This window comes from Cornus florida, unplaced genomic scaffold (genome assembly GCF_030987335.1).
Source record: "Cornus florida cultivar Cherokee Brave unplaced genomic scaffold, ASM3098733v1 CherokeeBrave_3.0.0_Hap2_Chr10, whole genome shotgun sequence".
Classification (NCBI taxonomy): domain Eukaryota; kingdom Viridiplantae; phylum Streptophyta; class Magnoliopsida; order Cornales; family Cornaceae; genus Cornus; species Cornus florida.
This window is the reverse complement of record NW_026775580.1, coordinates 84948560-84960875: the sequence shown is the minus strand read 5'-3', so window position 1 is coordinate 84960875 and position 12316 is coordinate 84948560.

The window sequence follows — 12316 nt, the reverse complement described above, 5'->3', positions numbered from 1 at the left end:
CTAAGTGTCTATAAAGAAAAGTGTGTCTATATAAAAGGTTAGACTCTCATTTGTAGTCATCAAGTTCTAAAGGTGAGTGTTGAGTTTATAATTGTGTTATTGTTAGTCTTTTAAAAAAAAATTTAATATTCTAATTCAGTTTGTGAATGTGTATGGATGTGCAAGGCTTAAAAGCGAAGTAATGTGAAGAAGTGTAAGAATAAAGGTTAGGCTAATAAATAAATTAGAGCTTGTTCAAACTAGTTTTAGGTTAAAGTAAATGTAAGTCCACTAACTATTTGTGATATATTTATTTGTTCAAAAATTTGAATGAAAAATTGTGCCCCAATTCCCAAAATTTTAAGTTTGAAATGAAATAAATGAGTGTGCAAGTTATTCGATGAAATCTTCTAAAAAAATTAAAATGTATATATAGAAAGGGTATAAATGAAAATCCACAATCAAGTAGTGTACTGTCCTTTCATATTGGGCTTGACTGTCCAACAAACCTATTGGTTTTGTACTAGGTGTGGGCTTAAAAAAATAGTATTTTTTTTGAAGATTGGGAATGGGCTGAGCCCAAATCAAATCATTTGATTGTAGCTCGCCTATGTTCTTTGTTCTACTTATTTACTTGTTTTTCATAACAAAAATGTTGAGTAAGTGGGAAAGGGGTGTGAAGGGGGTGACTCACAAAAATAACAAGGAGGCTTGGGCATTCGCGTTTATTTTATTGTTTTAATATGCATATTAAATTAAAGATTTTAAATAAGTAAATATATTTTTCAGCAGTCCACTGTCTGACAAGCTTAGTCAGCACATACTATTTTCTTCTTTTACAAATGACAAATAATTTAATATCTACATCGTATGTGATATAATCATTAGGAAATGACTTCTCATCTCGAGTCTATTTTCTCATCTCTTTTATATAATTTCTGGTATTGTAGTAACTTTCTTGATTTCTCACTCTAATTGCTCTTAATTTAGGTTCTGTTTGTTTAGATATAAAATATTTTTTTAAAATAATATATATTTTTTTGGTGTTTGATTGTTATAAATTATTTACAAAGAAAAAAAATATTAAAATCTAACAAAATAACTAACTTGTCAATTTTTGGTACTTTATTTTACATGCTCCACCCGATAGACTCGACCTCAATTTCAATTTAGGCCATTGTCAAATAAAAAAAAAAAAAAAAAAAAAAAAAAAAAAGAAGCTTACTCAAGAATCCTATTATTGATTGAATTGGAGATAGTATCTGGCAGGGACAGACCATACCATTAAGTGAGGGTCAATAATGTTATTTTTTTTTAATAGTTTCAAAGTAGCAATAATAATATTTTAAGGGTATATAACTAAAAATAAATAAATAATTAGTAAGGTATATTAGGAAAAAAAAAATTTCAAAGCCCTAATCTATATGTAGGTCCGTCCTGTCATTTGGTTCACATGAATTATGAAAAGAGACTCAACGTCATAAGAAAGACCTTAACCTTATAAATTCAATATTAACATTGAAAATTGATACTTAGGCGCATATAATTTTTGCCTAAGTAGCACGTTCTTAATATATAGATTAAGTAAATAGTACATGCACACAGGCACGAACGGAGTTAGAATTTTGGTTCAGTTATATATTAACATGTGATAAAATAAAATTTTCAATAAAAAAATATATGTTATGAGAGAACTTTGAAGGAAAAAAAAATTAAAGTAACATTGAAAAAAGAAAATGAAGCAAGGGAATAAGATGGAAAAAAATTAGAGAGATTTTTTATTAAAGAGAAACAATTTTAATGAGGGTATTTTAGAGTATTTCATCAATTACATACATAAAAAGTAAGAAATTTTAATAGGCCAACATGGGTCGGGGCAAGTGCCCTCGGGCCCCTGTTGGCTCTGTCGACCATGCACACACAAAACATTATTGCATATAACGCTTGGATTATTCACTAGCTCATGCTATCGAGCAACTGACGTGGGGACTTAAATAACCAATGTATTTCAGTATATAATAGTTATCGCAATAAGCACAATATTGGACAAAGCCATGAAGAGCCGCCCTAACTTTCTCTCCCACCTCTCTCTACCTTTCTCTCTCTAACCCCTTCGTCTTCTTCATCACTCTGCCTCCGTACTCGCTTCAATGGGAGTGGGTGTCTTTTTATGCCCTTTTTGTTTTTCTTCGGCTAGATCTGTTCATGTTCGGTTCGTTTTCGGATCACATAGGCGGATCTGTTGTTTCCTCCGATTAGATCTTTGATCTAGGTCGGTTTTGGTTTTCCCTACCTCGATTTAATCTTTTCCCCCTTGATTTGATCTTGTGCGGGGTTTGTTGTGTGTCAGAGCGCCTTGTGGTTGTAACTTTAGAGTGGTTGCCGTGCTGATGGCCAGCCCTTTCGGTCTCTCCAGTTTGTTGCGTTCTCCCATGGTGGTTTCATTTGCAGAGTGTTGGGCTCTGTTTCCTTCATAAATCTGGAGTCTGTTCTTCATTTATTTGCTTTGCTTCAAGATTTGTATGTCTTTTCTGGCTTGACTTTATGTCTGTACGGCCATCTTGGCTTTTGGACTTTGAACCTTTGAATGATAAAAAAATAAAAAATAAAAAAAATAAGCACAATATTAATAAGTCAACTAATGAGTAAATAATATGAGAAATAACAACTAATTGACTCAATTCGTGTGTTACGTTTTACATCATTTGAAAGCAGAAGTTTTCAACATTTATATGTGTCGTAACTATATATATATAGATGTGTGTGCATTTTAAAAATCGTGTATACACGGTCTCTACATTATGTGGGGCGGGTCCTAACAATCTATAAATTATAATATAATAATTTTCTCTTGCTTTATGCCAGTACTTTTTGGTGTATAAGGATCTTTAGAAGAAAAAAGATAGTTTGACCACCAGCGACCCCTATGTATTAGTGATATTTTCTCTACTTACATAACAAAAAGGTAGAGTGTTTGAAAGTTTAAGGGATTAGCTTAAATAGGTAAGTCATTTGATTTTGGTATTTTAAAAAATCTCAGTATTTGATTGGGAATGGTCTTTCTACTCGTATTTGGGATGATCATTGGGTTCTTACGCTTTCTCAGAAGAATCCACCTCTGGCACATGGTGTTCCATTTTTCTGGGTGGCTGATTTAATTGATTCTACTACCCGTACTTGGAAGGAGAATGTCTTGCATCTTTTGTTTTCTCTTCTTGTGGTTCGAGAAATTATGAAATTGCATATTAGTCGTTGGGATAAACCAGATGTTCCAATCTGGGGACATGACAAGTTTGGTTTGTTTTCTGTTCGTTCAGCTTCTCAGCTTGCTCTATCGATGACTAATTTTTTAGGTGTTCAGGTGTCTAATGGTTCATGGAGTTCTATATGACGTTGTCAGACTTTATCTAAGGTGTAACATTTCCTTTAGCGATGCTGTCATCAAGCACTGCCCACTGCGGTATCCTTGAAGGCGAGGGGTTGTGGTGTGTCATCGTTGTGTCCTCGTTGTGGTAGTACGGAGGAGACTATGATGCATCTGTTATTCATGTGCCCTCATTGTTTACAGGTTTGGAAGCTGTTACCTTTCCATTTTGATTTTTCTGATTCTAATATTTCTTCTTTTTGGGAAGGTTGGTCTTTTTTTGTTCAGGTAGCTGCAAATTCGTCTGATTCGGCGGGGGTTCTTAGTTTGATTTCTTTCTGTGCTTGGGGTATTTGGAAGGCGAGGAATAATTTTGTGTTTGAAGGGGTGCTATGGGGGCTGACTTGGTTGTCGAGCGTGCGGTAGCAAGTTTTTGGGAATTTCATGACGCCAAGTCTTATTGTTCTGCTTTTCATTTAGCTTCATCCATTCAGTTGGTGGGTTCTTGGATTGCGCCTCTGGTTGGACAGGTCAAATGTAATTTCGATGCTTTCTTTTCTAGGAGTATGCCATTGGGAGGGGGTGGGGCAGTTTTTCATGATTTCTGCGGCATGGTTCTTCAGGCGGTTGTTTTCCCACAGTTTCCTGCCTCTTCGGCTCTGGCTGCTGAGTCTCTTGTTTGTCAGCATGCAGTGTTTTGGGCTTCGGAGTTGGGTTTTTCTTGTGTTTGGCTTGAATCTGATACTAAGGCTGTTGTTGAAGGGGTGCTGAATGATGACACTGTGGCACCATCTGAAATTGCTTCATCTGTTATGATATTCGGAGGGACTTACAGCTGTTTCAGTCAGTGTATTTGTCTCATGTTCGTCGTTCTGGCAACGGGGTTGCTCATGCTTTGGCTCAGCTATTTTCCTCTTTTCCCCAGGTGGATCACCTTTTATCGTCGATTCCTTCTTCAATTTAGCAGCTTGCACAGGAGGATGTTGGGGGTTAGTTGTGTGGTGTTTAGTTTGCTTTTGTTTTGGGGCCTTTTAGCTCCGTTGTCAAGAAAGAAGAAAAAAAATCTCAGGTCTAAGATTTGATTTTTCTTGACGGTGGATCAGTTTTCAGTCATTCATTAAATAATAAATCACTATAAGTGATGAAGATACACGATTTAAATAACGAAAAATGCAATATTTTAAAATTGTATATAGAATGACTATAAAAGTAGAAATAATACCAGAGATATTTGATGATTATGAATAAATCTAGAATATTTATAGACAGAGCCAATCATTAGTTCCAAACCATGGTAGTTTTTATTGTGTTGCTTAAGTTTTAGTGTTTATAGGGATGATAAAATACCCTATCCGTTTAGAATGATTATGGGAGTGATTAAATGATTTTGGGATGGGAATGGAATTATGATTGAAAACCCACATGGTTACGGGGCGGAGATGAGAAAGGTCATCATGGCCTAACCCGTTTATATTGCTAAATTATAATTTTATCCTTATACTTTATTTAATATTCAATAATATTATATATTTTATTTTATATTCAATAATATTAGGTATATATTAAGCAAATACTAATTTATTCTTTTACAATCACTAAATATTCTTTTGTATTATTCTAATTTGAAAACTTTTATATATTATTTTAATATTCAAAAAATAATTTTAATCTTAAGTTTCAATTGAGAAGTTGAATTTTATTTTTATTCGCATAAGAGAAAAATAATTATGATCATAGTTGAAATCTTGCTTTATTATTTACTTTCGTTAAATTTGTATTGCAATTACAAAGATACTTTACAAAATCCGTCCCGTCCCGCCCCGCCCCGTTTAATAAATGATTTTGGGTCAGGGGTTGTGGTAGCTATTCTAAACAGGGATAAAGATATGAGTTATGTTCCCTGCTCCAAATCGTTCCATTGCCATCCCTAGTGTGTGAAAAAAAAAAAAAAAAAAAAAAAAAAAAAAAAAAAAAAAAAAAAAAAATGTTAAAGTGCTTAGAGTCACCAAAAAAACATAGGGGGAGTTTTTTGCTTGAAAAAATAAAATTACAAATACATTGAAATGACCCCCCCCCCCCCCCCCCCCCCCCGCCCCCCTCTCTTTATTTTTTATTTTTGTTCTTCTAATATATATGTATATCTCTCTCTCTCTCTCTCTTTATTTTTTATTTTTATTCTTCAAATATCTCTTTTGACATTAATTATTTTTAATCAAAGAGTTACACTCTTGACTAAAATCATTGGATTATCCAATTAGATTCAATTAAACAAAAATGCTTATTAGCAACGCTTGTTGTATTTGACTTCAATCAAACAGTTCCTGATCAAATCCAATGGAGTCGGAAAAGACAAAAAAATAAAAAATAAAAACAATTGTATCAAGTAAGCTACAACTACTCTAACAATAATTATTAATTCTGAATGAATTCAGCGCTTATCAAATTAAGTACATCGCTTTAAAATTTCAACACTTAAAATTCAATCTTTAAAATTTTCAATATTTAATTTTTAGTTTTATCAAACACAAACTAACCATACTAATTTGTTAAAGTGTCGATGATACCACATTATCGGTATCATCAACCAATTAATCAGTCAGGGTCAGTTTGGTGGAATGGAATGGAAAGAAAAGGAAAAGAATGGTAATGGAAAGAAATAAAAAAGAAAAAAGAAAAAAATGTGTTTGGTAGGAAATGTTGAATAGAAAGGAAAGGAAAAAATGAAGGATTTGGACGGATAGAATAAGGTGTTGTTTGATAAAAATTGAAAATTTTAAGAGATGAATTTAAATGTTGAAGTTTTTAAGTAGTAATTAACAAATAAACATTTTTTGATATCTTTTCAATTTTCAGGCGTTCAGTATTTAATGATGTTTATGTCACTTCAAATCACTTAAAATTGTATTACATTTTAAGTGGCGCTTATCGTTTTCAGTAATATTCAAAGTGCGTTATCATAATCATTAATCACTTGATTGAATAAGCGTTAAATGCATTCAAAATTAAACGGTGAATTGAGTAATCAAATAAATTTTGTTATCCTTTACAAAATAGAAGAAAATGGAAGGAAAGGAAATGAAATACTAATATTTTATATAAAACTTTGTTAATATCATAATTGTCTTTAGTTTAATATATAAATAAAAAATTAAAAAAAAAAACTCTATTAAAAAAAAAAAAAAAAAGGAATGGTTGTAAATTTATTACAATAGTTTTTTTTTTTTTTTTTCCCAATTTGATTACTGGAATTTCCTTTCTTAATCAACCAAACACAACAAACAATTAATCCTATCCTAACTAATGTTTCTTTTTTATTTTTTCCCCACTAACTAATGTTTTCTTTTTCACAGTACCAAACATAGCCTTAGGGCTTGTTCGGAAGGCCAAAACGATATTGGTTTTGTGGTTTTTGTTTCGGTTTTAGGCTCATATCTCGTTTGGTGTGGGTTGATTTGGTTTTGAATAGTGTAAAAACAACAATACCAGATTTGGGCCAAAACTAATATCAAGAATTTGTTGATATTGGTTGATTTTGCACTGTAGGGGCGGTATCAGATTGGGCCGAATGCTGCAGCGCTGGTATCAAGTGATACCAAACACTGTAGCGGTGATATGAGGTATAAAAACATACTTTTTCTCAAATTAGGTCATTTGTGCCTCTCGTTTCTCTCTCTTCTCCCGCATGTCTGAGAGGTGATTTGGGGCTATTTGTTGTCTACCTTTGATATACAAAGGTTGTGCAAAGATCTTCGAGAGTTTGTAGATCTAACATCAAACCAGTGGTTGTCGTACCTCTCTGTTGTCTGATTTGTCTTTGTTTTCGCGCATCTCTTTGACGCGATTTTGGGGTTTCAACTTCAACCCTTCTCAGTTCAGTCGTTGTGCGAGGTAGTTCGAGACTTTTGTGCAACACCAGGTCTTTGAAGGAGCTGCAAGTAACGACACTAGGAAACCCTAACCCTAAAATTAAGACTCTATTTGTATGTATTCTCGATTTCGAGTTTCTATATGTGGGATTTTTGTTTAATTATGTTATTGGTATTCTCGATTCTTAGATCTATGTTTGTTGTCTAATTTGTCTCTGTTTTCGCGCATATCTTTGACGCGATTTTGTGGTTTCAACTTCAACCCTTCTCAGTTTAGTCGTTGTGCGAGGTAGTTCGAGGCTTTTGTGCAACCAGTCTTTGAAGGAGCTGCAGGTAACGGCACTAGGAAACCCTAACCCTAATTAAGACTTTATTTGTATGTATTCTCGATTTCCAGTTTCTGTAAGTGGGATTTTTTTTTTTAATTATGTTATTGGTATTCCGTATTTGTAAGATTCTATATTTCTGCACCTGTTCTTCTTTACAGATCCCGTAATGTATGAGTCATATTTTACAAAACTGTAATTACTTCCTTCCCTTCCCTGCCCTCGTTGTGATGGTACTCAGAGTGAGTAGCTCTAGTTTTGGTGTAGTTTAGGTGAAATGGATGTTTCCAAAGGATTAAATCAACTTATAAATAAGGCTTGTATAATTTAGTATACTTCAATTTTCGAATTTGACTTTGATTAATCTAGAAATGCGTTGTGGAAGTTCTTTGAATTGTGTTATGTCTATGAATTTGATAAAACACGGGTTCTATCTCATCTCTCTCTCAAAGTAAAAGGATGAGGATCCAATTTTTTTTTTTTTTTTTCATAGGAGCAAAGTATTTGTGTGTTACTTTGTAAGAAAATAAATTTATTCTTCAGATTCACACACACACACAAAAACAACTTTGAGGTTTTATTACATTTTTCATTCATTTTTTCTTCTTTTTTGCCCCTTATTGAAGTGTTTTATAGACAGTACCTTCTTTACTTATCATTGACGTGTTGAATTATGAGTCAAAACACAATTCAATGTACTAAACTGTTCAATTACTTAATAATAATCAGATGGACATGAACGATGACAATGTTGAGCAATACCCATCAAGAGACATTTATTCTCTTGATGGTGAGAATGGTGATGATGTTGTAGTTATTGAACAGGCCGATGCCGCTGTTTGGTGTGATGCCCATCAAGAGAAATTCATGCTCTTGATGGAGGAAGAGGTTGGAAAAGGAAATCGTACAGGCACGACTTTTAATCCAAATGGGTGGACACATATTGTGGACGCAATGTTATTGGAAACTGGAAAGAAGTACACGAAGGACCAATGTAGACAAAAATTCAATAATATAAGAGCACTGTATAAAGATTGCAAACAAATATTATCTGAGACTGGTGTAGGGTACAACAGTGAAACTGGGATGATTGAGTTGGAAGCTGAAAGATGGGTTCGATTGTGCAAGGTTAGTATTTCAATACGTGTCTATTTACCATACATACAGTTAGTAATTAGTGATTTAGTATTAAAAGGGTTTGATGAACAATAATTGTAAGAATTATGAGCATGGCAAAAAAATAAAAAAAACAGGGGTATAAGAATTATGAGCAGATGGTAAGGATTTTTGGGAATACACATGCTACTGGCAAGCATGTTCATCCTTCTACAAAGCCACCCAAACCTCACCAAGTGCTAACAATGCCTCAAGTGCAACACATAAAGCTGAAATTCATAACATTGAGGGCAATGCAGGCATGACTGATGTAGAACGACCTAATGTAGAAGGACCTATTGACCTTAGTCCTACTCCCAAACCTGTAGCTAAAAAACAGAAGAAATAAACTTTTTTAGAAACAATGTCTTTAGTGATTGAATGTTTGACTAATATTGGGAACGCGAAAGCTGATAAAATTGCAAAAGCCGTAGCAAAATCATCTTCTAGTTGTCAACCATCTCGATTTACCGAAATGCCTGAAGTGACATCTCCCAGTAAAAAAGAAAAAGAAATGGATCCCCAGCTTGAAGAGTGCGTTAAGATCATCAACACATTAGTGGGGATTGATGATACCCATTATGCTAAGGTCATAAGGATGTTTGGTGAGGACAAGGTGTGGAGGGACATATTTCTTCGCATTCCTGATGACAGGAAGGTTGGGTGGGTGATGAATCAGCCTCTGTGATTTATTCGGTATCTTACTTTTATGTACTTTTGGATGACTGTTTTATAACTACTTTTACATTACTGTTGGATGACTATAATGAATTTTTCTTATCTATTGTTTTTACATTATTGTTGGAAGACTGCATTTAATTCCTCTATCTACTGCTTTTAAATTAATACTGGATAACTATTTATGTTCTATATCTATTGCTTTTACATTATTGCTGGATAATTGTATGATTTGGTATGTCTTTTCCATGTTGCTTAATTTTTATTACAATAACTGCTTCTGTTTATTCTTAAATAGGATAGTAGCTATGGATATAAGGACAATATTAACCATTTATGATGATGAGGAGGAAATTCTTGTATTTATCGCAACCGTATATGAGTACTATCATAAACATTTTGATAAGCAACGTTGTAGGGATTCCATGTTACAAAGGGAAGATTACATATTCGAGCTCTTAAATGGACATGAAGATAGGTGTTATGAAAATTTTCGGATGTACCCCAACACCTTTAGGGTATTGTGTCGTGAGTTGAAATTGTTAGGATTGAAGGATTCAACATTTCTAACGGTAGAAGAACAAGTTGCAATTTTCCTACTTATCGTGACTCACAATGAAAGGAATCGTGTCGTTGCTGAAAGATTCCAACACTCTACATCCACAATTTCATATCACTTCATACTGTCTTAAAGTTAATTTGTGAGTTAGGGACTAAGATTATTGTTCCCCCAGATTTGAATGAAATTCCTAAAGAGATAAAGAACAATCCAAAGTTTTACCCATACTTTAAGAATTGTGTAGGAGCCATAGATGGTACTCATATCCATGTTGTAGTACCAGTTGACCAACAAATACCCTTTCGTGGTAGAAAGGATGATACGACCCAAAATGTCATGGTCATGTGTTCATTTGATATGAAATTCACATACATTCTAGCAGGGTGGGAAGGGTCTGCTAATGATTCGAAGATTTTAAATGAGTGCATTCAGAATGAGGATTTCAATTTTCCATCACCACCCGAAGGTAAAAATATTACCTTTCCATATTTATGCATTTAACATTACAAATACGTTAATTTTAATACTTAACGTACTTAACATGACAGATAAGTTTTACTCAGTGGACTCTGGGTACGCCAATCAACTGGGGTTTTTGGCCCCTTACCGGGGTCAACGTTACCACATGCAGGAATATCGTAGACATACTAGAGGACCACGTGGTAGAGAAGAGGTGTACAATTTTAAGCACTCATCATTGAGGAATATCATAGAGCGATGTTTTGGGTTGGTAAAGATGAGATTCGCTATATTGAAGCAATTGCCCCCTTATCACTTTGACACTCAAGTTCTTATTGTCATTGCCTGTTGTACATTGCATAATTTCATAAGATCCCAAGGTGAATCTGATAAAAATTTTGATTCTGAAACCCCTCAATTTTCACCAAATGAACCTGATGTGGATGACGATGTTCAAGTGGTCAGTGCTACTAATACACAGATACGGCAGATGGATATTTATCGTGATGGTATTACCAACCTAATTTGGGAGCACTGTAATCACTAATTATAAAACTGTCTAATAGTGTGTAGAATTTTAATATGGATAACTGTAATAACTAATTATATTACGTAAATTAAACTCAGATGCTCCTTATTTATGGATAACTGTAATAACTAATTATATTAGGACATCAAATATTAAATGCTTTAGTACTTGTAGGGGCACTTATGTACATGCTTGAAGGTGAGCGACCACAATGTGCATGTGGTAGAGGTCCTATGTATCTGTATAGGGCTCGAACTCCAAAAAATGATGGTCGATAATTCTATAAGTGTCCAGCTCGGGAGGTATGGTTTTAAACTTTTAGGTGCTATTTCTGTTACTGTTTCTTAATTGTATAATTTATATTTCTTGTAGTCACATGTGAATGCATTTATGTGGGTGGATGAGTTGCACCAAGGTGCACAAGTTAAAGAACAGGTTCAATCTAACTTGGACAGAGTCATTGCAATGATTCAAAATGAACAATGTAGATAGAAGTACATGCTCTTCCTAGGTTGTAGATGTCTTGCTATCACAATCATGTTTATTGTGATTGTCCTCTTGTTGCTCATTATCGTTGTTATTGAAAGATGAAGTTCAATAAACTTCCATCTTTTGTAATATATGACATGTAATATGTATTTAGTTAATTTTCTGTGTTTCATTTGGTATATAATATATACTTAAATGGTATATTTTGAACTGCGTATTAGTTGCTGTTGCGTTCTCTTCTCTGTCATTTTGGGAGTGAGCTTTAGGGCATTTGTAAAATTTACTACTGAGGTCATTTACACTCTAAATTTGCAACTTAGTTTGAAAAAAGGTTAGATATATCTTGTTTACTGCTTCTAATTATTTCACTCCTACCGTGTGTTACGTGTTATTTTGTTTTTATGTAATGTTGTTCATGTGTTTTGTTTTGCATGAAGTCATTTACACTTTAAATTTACAACTAAGCCTGAAAAAAGGTTAGATATATCTTGTTTATTACTTCTAATTATTCTATTCCTACCGTGTGTTACGTGTTATTTTGTTTTTATCTAATGTTGTTCATGTGTTTTGTTTTACATGAGGTCATTTACACTTTAAATTTACAACTAAGCCTGAAAAAAGGTTAGATATATCTTGTTTACTACTTCTAATTATTTCATTCCTACCGTGTGTTATGTGTTATTTTGTTTTTATCTAATATTGTTTATGTGTTTTGTTTTGCATGAGGTCATTTACACTTTAAATTTACAACTAAGTCTGAAAAAAGGTTAGATATATCTTATTTACTACTTCTAATTATTTCATTCCTACCGTGTGTTATTTTGTTTTTATCTAATGTTGTTCATGTATTTTGTTTTGCATGAGGTCATTTACACTCCAAATTTGCAGCTTAGCCTGAAAAAAGGTTAGATA